We start from the raw sequence: 12,030 nt of genomic DNA on the forward strand, positions 1-12,030 counted from the left end.
TCAGCAGGGGTGACAAAACTACCAGCCTGACCACCACCAGCATGATCAGGCACATGGCAGCAAAGCTCCCGACTTCGTGGGATGAACCCCAGGGTCCACGACCAGTGTCAGCGGGTGTCACCACTGCTTCTTCTGCTGTTGTGCATGCAGTAGAACCCCCTGTTGTGTGTGCATGGCAATCCCCTGTCCATACTGCATGCAAAGATGCCCCCTCCTCTCAGTCTTCACTTGTTCTGGCAGTTTCTCAAGAAACAGCATCCACATCCATGTCCAGCGTTCAATTGTCCATATCCCAGACCTTTGAAAGAAAGCGGAAATTTGCAGCCAACGCCCCACAGGCCACAGTCCTAAATTCGCACATTTCACGACTGCTTGCATTGGAAATGCTGCCTTTTAGGCTGGTGGAGACGGAATCCTTCCGCAACCTCATGGCGGTGGCTGTCCCTCGGTTCTCGGTGCCCAGCCGACACTATTTTGCCTGGTGTGCCATCCCCGCACTACACGAGCACGTGTCACAAAACATCTGCCGTGCCCTCAACAACGCAGTTACTGGGAGAGTCCACCTGACAACGGACACGTGGACAAGTGCTTGTGACCAGGGACAGTACATCTCCCTGACGGCACACTGGGTAAACATAGTGGAAGCCGGGACCCAGTCGGACCTTGGGACGGAACACATCCTCCCCACACCGAGGATTGCGGGCCCTATTTCAGTCAGAGTTGCCCCCACAGTATACAGCTCCTGCGCATCATCCTTTTCCTCCTCCTCATGTTCAGCCTCCATCTCAGATATCACCACATCAGTTACAAGCTGGAAGCACTTCAGTACTGCCTCCGCCAAGCGGCAACAGGCTGTGCTGAAACTCATAAGCTTAGGTGATAAACCTCACACTGCTTGTGAGTTGTGGACAGCTGTGAAAGAGCAGGCAGATCTGTGGCTGAGACCGCTGAACCTACATCCAGGCATGGTGGTGTGTGACAATGGCCGTAACCTGGTGGCTGCTCTGAGGCGAGGCGAGATGACACACGTACCATGACTGGCTAATGTGCTTAACCTCGTGGTTCAGCGGTTTCTTAAATCGTACCCCGAGTTGCCAGATCTGCTTGTCAACGTACGCCGCCTGTCAGCTCATTTTCGCAAGTCGGCTATAGCTTCCACCGTCCTTGCTGTGTTGCAGCAGCATTTGCAGCTTCCGTCACACTGACTGGTGTGTGATGTCCCCACACATTGGAGCTCTACCCTCCACATGTTGCAAAGGATTTGTGAGCAGAAGAGAGCAGTTGTGGAGTACCAGCTGCAACAAGGCCGTCGATATTCAGGTCAGACTCCACACATAAGACCTCAGGAGTGGACCTGGATGTCTGACATCTGTACCATCTTGACAAACTTTGAGGAGTCCACCCAGATGGTGAGTGGTGATGACGCCATCTTTAGCGTCAGCATTCCACTTGTCTGTCTTTTGCAACGCTCTCTGCAGAGAATTAAAGAGGTGGCATTGCAGCCAGAGTATGATGAGATGGATCAAGAAGCCGTAGCGGTCAATTACACACAGCCCAGCCTCATCTCATCCCAACATGCATTGGGGAACAAAGAGGGAGAGGAGGAGGAGGAAGAACAGGAGCTTGTATCATGCGCTGTAGACGGTAGTACCTGTAGAACTGTCATACCGTCGGTTCAGCGTGGGTGGCCTGAGTACAGGGGGGGGAGGAGGAGGAGAGCATGGTCAGTCGTCATCTTGGTGAGGACACGGAAGTCTTGCCCGTTACCAGTCTGGCACGCATGGCTGACTTTATGTTATGCTGCCTTAACCGTGACCCTGGCGTTGTCAAAATGTTGGGTGACAGTCATTACTGGTTGGTGACACTTTTAGACCCCCTGCTACAAGGAGACCTTTCACTCTCTTATTCCTGAGGTGGAGAGGTCTACAAAAATGGGGCAGTACCAGAAGGCCCTTGCTGCAGAACTGTTAAAAAAATTCCCATCTGAACACGCTAGCGGCAGAGGTCACAGTTCGTTGCCCAACCAAGGCGTGCATGCGAGAGAGACGCAACTCCAATCCAGCAGAGGCAGGGGAACACTGTCAACGTTCTGGGACAGTTTTCTCAGACCCTCCCTTCGGACAGACCCTGAGGCGCGGGGTACTCTCACAAGGAGTGGAAAGTTTCAAAAGATGGTGAGGGAGTACCTTGCTGACCGTACCGGTGTCCTCCATGACTCCTCTGTGCCTTTTAATTATTGGGTATCCAAGCTGGACACTTGGAATGAACTCGCTCTGTACGCCTTGGAGGTACTGGTCGTGTTATCAGAGCGTGTTTTTAGTGCCGCTGGGGGAATTATAACTGATAAGCGCACTCGCCTGTCAACTGACAATTCTGACAAGCTGGATTGGGCCAGACTTCTCATCACCACCAAATGACAGCAGAGTAACTTAAAGTCAAATCCACTGTGTTATTTCGGGAGGTGTATTCACATGCACCGCTTCACACCCACACATGGGTATATGCTTCCTCACTTCGGCTGTTTTATGTTCTTCTCCTTATCCTCAGCCTCCACCAGGGTAACCATGGTCCGTGTTGCCATTATTGAAAGTTCCTCCGTCCTTATTTTTGGCAGCTTTTGCTTTGAAGGCATAAGCAAAGACTATGGGATACCCACTCCCCAATAATGGGAATAATATTTTTAAGGTGCTGTACTGTATGGCTCTTGTAAGTGGCATTAAAACCGTCTTGTTAAGCTACAGTGTCCTCTACCACTTCTCCAAGGGCCATTAAAACCGTCTTGTTAAGCTACTGTGACCTCCACCACTTTTCCAAGGGGCATTAAAACTGTCTTGTTAAGCTACTGGAACCTCCACATCTCTTCTGAGGGGCATTAAAAGCGTCTTGTTAAGCTACTGCGATCTCCACCACTTTTCCGAGGGGTATTAAAACCGTCTTGTTAAGCTACACTGACCTTCACTACTTTTCCAAGGGGCATTAAAACCGTCTTGTTAAGCTACTGGGACCTCCACGTCTCTTCTGAGGGGCATTAAAAGCGTCTTTTTAAGCTACTTTGACCTCCACCACTTTTCCGAGGGGCATTAAAACCGTCTTGTTAAGCTACTGTGACCTCCTCCACTTTTCCAAGGGGCTTTAAAACTATCTTGTTAAGCTACTGGGACCTCCACGTCTCTTCTGAGGGGCATTAAAAGCATCTTGATAAGCTACTGCGACCTCCACCACTTTTCCGAGGGGCATTAAAACCGTCTTGTTAAGCTACTGGGACCTCCACGTCTCTTCTGAGGGGCATTAAAACGTCTTGTTAAGCTACTGCGACCTCCACCACTTTTCTGAGGGGCATTAAAACCGTCTTGTTAAGCTACTGGGACCTACACGTCTCTTCCAAGGGGCATTCAAACCGTCTTGTTAAGCTACTGAGACCTCCACGTCTCTTCCAAGGGGCATTCAAACCATCTTGTTAAGCTACTGTGACCTCCACCACTTTTCCAAGGGGAATTCAGACCGTATTGTTAAGCTACTGTGACCTCAACCACTTTTCCAAGGGGCATTAAAACCGTCTTGTTAAGCTACTGGGACCTACACGTCTCTTCCGAGAGGCATTAAAACCGTCTTGTTAAGCTACTGTGACCTCCATGTCTCTTCAAAGGGGCATTAAAAGCGTCTTCTTAAGCCACTCTGAACTCCACAGCTCTTCCAAAGGGCATTGAAATGTTGTTTTTAATTACCTCTAACCTCCACGACTCTTCCAGCGGGCATTGCATTTCCTCCTAATTTTAGTCAGCTTTTGCTTTTCAATGCAAAGGCGAAAACTAAGGGAGACCCACTCCCCAATAATGGGTAGAAGGTTTTTAGTATGCTGTAATCCACGTCTGTTTCAAGGGGCATTGCAGTTCCTCATAATTTTTGGAAATCCTACCATTCACTGCTTAGGCCAACAGTGTACAGGAGACCTAGTTGCTATAAATGAAAAAAACAGTTTAGTTAAGGCCCTCTGACCTCCATGTCATTTCCAAGGGGCATTGGAGTGCCTCGAAATTTTTTGTAGGCATTGCACTCACTGTATGCCCTATAACTGTGTAGCCGAACCGCTCCTTTTGTTACAGAAACATATCCTACAAGACATATGTGGTTGACTGGCCTGATATTGATGTGAATGGTCCCTGTTCCTCCTGCTCTTTCTCCTTTGCCATCACCTCATCCATCATTTATCACCTGAAGCTTTGTTTTAACGGGAGTCATAGAACTGGGATTGTAGTAGGAAAACATCCAGCAATCCTCCGAGGAGGTAGGATATGCGCCAAAACGCTGACCACCTCAGGCCTAGCCGCTACTACATACATGCGCTTGCATTCCAAGAAAACAAAGCAGATGCTAACTTCTATCATCATGATCATGCTCCTCACCTTGGCACTCTGAACTCCCCTGATGGAGAAGCCAGGGCCTACCGGAGGAGTCTGGTTCTCTGGTGGGCTCGTCCAATGCTGCCCTAAAGCAGGCCAGGCTAAGAAAAGTGTGTAGGAAGGTGACCGGAGAAATAGGGGCGGCTGGAGACAGTTTATGGACACCCGGCCGCCAGGGGGCGGCTGGGGACCGTGTGTGGACACCCGGCCGTCCCCTGGCGGCTGGGGACCGAGCGTGGACACCCGGCCGCCGGGCGGCTGGGGACAGAGTATGGATACCTCGCTGCCGAAGCAGCCATGAGGTAGTGGCCAGCTTCGGCCTCCTCCAAACTAAAAGGCCCCATTTCAAGTGCAAGCTAGAAGTATGGTATTGCAGCCTGGGGGTGGGTGGGTGGCAGGCTGCACACTTATGCTTGCATTCCAAGAAAACAAAGCAGATGCTAACTTCTATCATCATCATCATGCTCCTCACCTTGGCACTCTCAACTCCCCTGATGTAGAAGCCAGGGCCCACCAGAGGAGTCTGGTTCTCTGGTGGGCTCGTCCAATGCTGCCCTAAAGCAGGCCTGGCTAAGAAAAGTGTGTGGGGGGAAGTTGACAGGAGAAATAGGGCGGCTGGGGACCGTGTGTGGACACCCGTGTGTGGATACCTGGCCGCCAACGCAGCCATGACGTGGTGGCCAGATTCTGCCTCAACATGCCTTAAAGGCCCAATTTTAAGTGCAAGCAAGCATTATGATCTTGCAGCCTGGGGGTGGGTGGGGGGTAGGCTGCATACTTGCTCTTGCATTGCAAGGAATGGGGGAGGTACAATTGAACACTGCTCTGGGACAAGGACTTGCACGGGGATAGTTGCAATTCTGCATCTTCTGATGCGGCAAGGATGACTTCTCAAGGGCACACTTTTAGGCAGTGACCTGGGTGTCAGAGATGCTTCCAGGGGTCTTCCCCATGCTGTTCCCATGTCTTTTCAGCACTGTATGCATGTGTCACACAGCACATGGCCAGATAAGGTTGTAAAATGTTAAAATGACATTTCCTGGTGAATGCATTTGTCACGGTTGAAAGCAATACAAAAGTGCAAAAACGCATAAAAAATGCTACTTGTGAACATAGCCCAAGGTGTGGAGGAGTATTTTTGTTTTTGGTTATTTATTTTACCTTATACACACGTCTTTACCCTGGAAAGGATGTTCCTTAACATATTTCACAGGAAAGCAGTTTCAGTTTCGTTTTTGAACGTTTTATTGTGAGCCCTTAAAAGTGGCTTAATACCTGCATTTTTGCACTTTTGCATGGCTTTCAACCAAGACAAATGCATTCACTGGGAAATGTCATTTTAACATTTTACAACCTTATCTGGCCATGTGGTGTGTGACACATCATCAGACACATGCATACAGTGCTGAAAAAACATGGGAACAGCATGAGGAAGACCCCTGGAAGCATCTCTGACTCCCAGATCACTGACTAAAAGTGTGCCCATCATAAGTGATCCTTGGCGCATGCGAAGATGCCTCCCGCCATGCACCTGTCATTGCAGACTTGCAACAATCACCGTCCATGTCCTTGTCCCAGTGCAGCATTCAGTTGTTCCTACCCCATTCCTTGGAATGCAAGCGCAAGTATGCAGCCAGCCACCCACCCACAGGCTGCAATACTATACTGCCAAAGTTTTGACTGCTGCTTGCACTTGAAATGTGGCCATTTAGGCTCATGGAGGTGGAAGCTGTCCACGACCTTATGGCAGCGGCGACTGGGTATCCATACCAGCTGCCACTATTTGTCCCATTGTCGTCTCCGCCTTCCACAAGCACGGGTCCAACAGCATTACCCATGCCCTCCCCAGTGAACTTACTGGGAAGGACCACCTACCCACAAACACATCGTCAAGTGAATGTGGCCAGGGACGGTACGGAGCCAGTACACAGCTTTTTTTGCTGAGAGTTGTATTTCACCGCAGCCATATTCTTTAGCTTGGTGAAAGGACTTGGGAAACCATATATACTCCAGCTGTGATTTCTCCCAGGAAGTCCTCTAAAGCTGCTTTCACTTGAAATGTAGCCTTTTAGGCTCATGGAGGCAGAAGCTTTTCACAACCTCATGCCAGCGGTGGCCGGGTGTCCATACTCGGTCCCCAGCCGCCACTATTTCTCCAGGTATCGTCTCCGCCTTCCACAAGCATGGGTCCCTCAACATTACCCATGCCCTCCCCAGTGAACTTACTGGGAAGGACCGCCTAAACACAAACACGTGGTCAGGTGAATCTGGCCAGGGATGATACGGAGCCAGTCCACATTAAATATGCAGCCATAGAGTGTCTGGGAACCTTCCCACACACTTATCTTAGTCAGGGCTGCTTTTTGACAGGGTTGGACGGACCCACCAGAGAGCCGGAGACTCCTCCGGTGGGCCCTGGCTTCTCCTTCAGGACAGTTCATAGTGCCGAGGTGAGGCCATGATGATGATAGAGGCCACCATCTCCTTAGTTTTCTGTTACTTGGAATGCAAGCGCAAGTATGCAGCCAGCCACCAACCCACCCACAGGCCACTAAACTGGCAGATTTCTGAGCAACTGCTTGCACTTGAAATGTGGCCTTTTAGGCTCGTGGAGGCGGAAGCTTTTCACAACCTCATGGTGGCGGTGGTGAATGTGGCCAGGGATGGTACGGAGCCAGTCCACATTAAAAATGCAGCCATTGAGTGTTCGGTAATTCATGACTACAGAGTTAGACAATGGCCTGATCTGCAATGGGATTTGAGAAATAACATGCATAAGCACATCCAATCCACATTAATGAAGCAGCCATAGAGTGGGAACCTTCCCACCCACTTTTCTTAGCCAGGGCTGCTTCTCGGCAGGGTTGGACGGGCCCTCCAGAGAACCGGAGACTCCTCCGGTGGGCCTAGCTTCTCCTTCAGGAGAGTTCATAGTGCCGAGGTGAGGCCATGATGATGATAGAGGCCACCATCTGCTTAGTTTTCTGTTACTTGGAATGCAAGTGCAAGTATGCAGCCAGCCACCCACCCACAGGCCGCAAAACTAAACTGCCAGATTTCTGGGCAGCTACTTGCACTTGAAATGTTGCCTTTTAGTCTCTTGGAGATGGAAGCTGTCCACAACCTCATGGCGGCGGCAGCCGGGTGTCCATATTCGGTCCCCAGCCGCCACTATTTCTCCCGGTATTGTCTCTGCCTTCTACAAGCGCAGGTCCCTGAACATTACTGCTGGTACTTTTCTGTGGGAATCTGCTTGCCTCCAACCAGCCTGGAATGTTTCCAGTAAACTATGGTACGAAGCCATGGTATTAGCACTGCCCCCAGTACCAGTAGCAAAGCCATCTCCAATTTCCTTCTCAGGAATTTTTTTTTTTTGGTTGACTGAGTGGCTGCCCAAATACATTAGTTTCTCACAAAGGAGCTGAAGATAGAGTGGCAGTAGGTGCAAGTTTCTCCAGCCTGTTAGATGTCAGAGGGTGAACAGCAGCACATTGGATCAGTGGTTAGCACTGAAGTCTTGCAGCGCTGGGATCCTGGGTTCAAATCCCAGCAAGGACAACATCTGCAAAGATTTTGCATGTTCTCCTCGTGTTTGCGTGGGTTTCCACCTCAGTAAAAAAACAGCCATAGAGTGTCCGGGAACCTTCCCACACACTTTTCGGAAGGGCTGCTTCTCCCGCTGTTATTTCTACGTCATCAGGTTCCGCCCATTGTCACACATGACCATGACTGGCTGTATGTTCAGCGGTGAGAGCCACAGATCAGGCTGCTGTGTTACAGCTTTCAACAACTCTGCAGCGGTGGGCGGTTTATCACCTAAACATTAAGCATGTTATCTTCAGCACAGCCTGTTGCCACTTGGCCAAGGCAGTGCTGCAGTGCCTTTATATTGTTTATAATTTAGCATCTGGCACTAGATCATTGTGAGCATGTTTGTTAGATACACGCCCCCTATTAGCATATTGAATCTAGTAAGCGATTTTTAGATCGCTACTGCGATCGATTTTGAGATCACTATTGCGATTTATTTTGAGATCGCTACTGCGCATGCGTGACTCTAGTGCGTTCCATATGCGTTCCACAGACCGGAAGTTGTCATTTTTTATCGTCCTGTATGATTTGCGCACAGGATATGATGTCATACCCGGAAGTAAACGCTGTTTTCAGCATGCAGCACATGTATAATAGGCACTGCAGCAATGGGTACTACTAACCAGCCACTAAAGCATATCCAGCGAATGGGGGCATGATTATAGGCACTTTACTCCCCTGATGATCAAAGGGAAACGCGTCGGGAACCTGCCTGCATTGAGACTGCATACCCATCAATAATGGAGGATCAGATAAGTTGAAAAATTTCCTCTATGATTATATAATAATGTTTAATGCCACAAAATAGTTTATTCAGTTGTGGATATAACGAATACATTTTTGCTGTTGTTGTTGTTCCATATGGTTGGCTGAGCTGCTTTATACACTTACTAGCATATAACTTTCCCATATGCTGTGTATTGTATCTACATCAATACCTTATCTTATTTGGCTGAATTATGGATGGGAAATAGCTAGAGAGGACACGGTTGTTTGGTGAACTATACCAGTGAGATTATCTTTGTTAGTATTCATCATTTACCTGAGAAATCATTTCCTCAAAGGTCTTGTGTGACCTATTTCTTATATAGGAACACCATCAGGATAAGGATAAGTTTCCTATTGTGTCTTAATATTATTGTACTTTGGTACTTCTTGTACTTATGCATGCACCTTGCACCTTTTTGAACCTTTTTCTAATATAATACTGAATAAAGGTTATGTTTTACCCTCTTGCTATTTATTATTATAACTAACTGGGTACCACTTATTTGCTATTTTTTTCCACAGTAATGACATGTTTCCATTACAAAGGAGCGGTTGTGCTACACAGTTATAGGGTATGCAGTGAGTCCAACGGCTGACAAAATTTGGGAAAAACCCCACTAACAATTTAAAGACACATAGAGCAGGGCCACAGTAATGAAAAATTCACATTAGAAAGGAGAGGGTCTCCCATACTGCTTGCCTATGCAGTGAATCAATGGAAGCAAAATATTTGGAGGAACTCCAATACCCCTTGCAAAAGACGTAGCGTCGGAGAGACTATTAAAAACAATGTTACCATTATTAGAAAGTGTGTCTCCCATACTGTTTGCCAAAAATTGGGAGGCGCTCCAATGTCCCTTGGAAGAAACGTAGAGGGCCTCATGAAAAAATGCTCCCATTATTAGGAAGTGCGTTTCCCATAGTGTTGGCCTATGAAGTGAATGCAAGGGCTGCCAAAAATTGGGAGGCACTCCAATATCCCTTGGAAAAGACGTGGAGGAGGGCCTCATAAAAAAATGTTCCCATTAGAAAGGAGCGGGTCTCCTATACTTGTAATGCCCATGCACTAAATGTATGGGCTGACAAACATTTACCCCTGGTGGGTATACATAAACATACTGTATAAAAATTTTTTTTTACGTACATCATAAAGACCCTTAAAAAAAATTATGTGGGTGTTGCATCACGGACCACGGTCACCCTGGTGATATGGTGGTGGAGGATGAGGATGAGGAGAAGGAGGAGGACAAGAGCAAATAGCCAAAATTAGGAAGGGTATACCCATGTGTAGGTGTGAAAAGGTGCATGGGAATACATCTCCCAAAAAAAGACACTGGATTTGAGTTTGTGTTTACGCTGCTATCATTCGGTGGTTTTGAGAAGTCGGGCCCAATCCAGCTCTTGTTGCTGTAAGAGTCAGCCTGCCAGCATTTTCAGTTCACAGGTGGATGCTCTTATCCGTTATAATTCCACCAGTGGCACTAAAAAACCCGCTCTGATAAAACGCTAGTGGCAGGGCAGGCCAGGACCTCCAAGGCATAGAGAGCCAGTTCATTCCATGTATCCAGCTTGGATACCCAATAATTATAAGGCACAGAGGAATCACGGTGGATGTTGGTACGTTCGGCAAAGTACTCCCTCAACATCTTCCCAAACTTTGCACTCCTTGTGAGAGTACCCCGCGCCTCATGGCCTGTGCGATGGGAGGGGCTGAGAAAATTCTCCCAGAACTTTGACAGTGTTCCGCTGTCTCGGCTGGATTGGAGTTGTGTCTCTCTCGCCTGTAGTCCTTAGTTGTCCTATGAACTATGACCTCTGCCGCCAGCGTTTTCAGATGGGAATATTTTTAATAGTTCCGCAACAAGGGCCTTCTGGTGCTACCCCATTTTTTTAGACCTGTTCAACTCAGGAATAAGAGATATAAAGCTCTCCTTGTAGCGTAGGTCTAGAAGTGTCACCAACAAGTAATGACTGTCACCCAAAATTTTGAGAACGCGAGGGTCATGGGAAAGGCAGCGTAACATAAACTCAGCCATGCGTGCCAGACTGCTAACAGGAAGACTTCCATGTCCTCACCAAGAGGACGAGTGACCATGCTCTCCTCCTCCTCCTCCTCTCTGTCCTCAGGCCATCCAGCCTGAACAGACGGTATGACAGTTTGCAGGTCTATAGCGCATGAAACAAGCTCCTGTTCTTCCTCCTCCTCCTCCTGTTCCTCATTGTCACCCAATCGACATTAGGATGAGATAAGGCTGGGCTGTGTGGAATCACCCTGTATGGTTCCTTGCTCCATCTCATGGTGCTGCGCCTGCAATGCATCCTCTTTGATTGTGAGCAGAGAGCATTTCAGAAGACAGAGAAGCGGGATAGTGACGCTAATTGTAGCGTCATTGCTGCTCACTATCTTGGTGGAGTCCTCAAAGTTTTGGAGGATGGTACATATGTCTGACATTCATGTCCACTCCTGAGGTCTTATGTGTGGAGTCTGAACTGAATACCGATGGTCTTGTTGATGCTAGTACTCAACAACTGCCCTATTCTGCTCTCAAATCCTTCCCAACATCTGCAATGTGGAGTTCCAATGCATGGGGACATCACACACCAGTCTGTGAGCTGGAAGCTGCAACTACTGCTGAAACACTGCAAGGGCGGCAGGGCTGTAGGTGACTTTCTAAAATGGGCACACAGGCGGCGTACTTTAACAAGCAGATCCGGCAGCTCCGGGTAGGATTTGAGAAATCACTGAACCACAAGATTAAGTACATGGGCAAGGCATGGTATGTATGTGTGTGAGCTCGCCTCGCCTCAGAGCCGGCACCAGATTCCGGACATTGTCACACACGACCATGCCTGGCTGTACAGAGCTGCCTGCTCTTTCAAAGCTGTCCACAACTCTTCATCATTGTTAAGTTTATCACCTAAGCATATTAGCTTCAACACAGCCTGTTGCCGCTTGGCCGAAGCAGTGCTGCAGTGCTTCCAGCTTGTGACTGATGTGGTCATTTCAGAGATGGAGGCTGAAGAGGAGGAGGAGGCTGAGGAGGATGAGGTGCAGGAGCTGTAGACTGTGGGGGCAACCCTGATTGACCTAGGGCCTGCAATTCTTGGCATCGGGAGGACGTGTTCCGTCCCAAGGTTTGACTGGTCTCGGCTTCCACTATGTTAACCCAGTGTGCCGTCAGCAAGATGTACCGTCCCTGCCGACAAGCACTTGTCCACGTGTCCATGGTTAGGTGGACTTTCCCAGTAACTGCCTTGTTGAGGGCACGGC

The sequence above is a fragment of the Phyllobates terribilis genome, unplaced genomic scaffold, assembly GCF_046119375.1.
Source record: "Phyllobates terribilis strain yellow unplaced genomic scaffold, ASM4611937v1 Scaffold_4__5_contigs__length_816908805, whole genome shotgun sequence".
NCBI classification, from domain to species: domain Eukaryota; kingdom Metazoa; phylum Chordata; class Amphibia; order Anura; family Dendrobatidae; genus Phyllobates; species Phyllobates terribilis.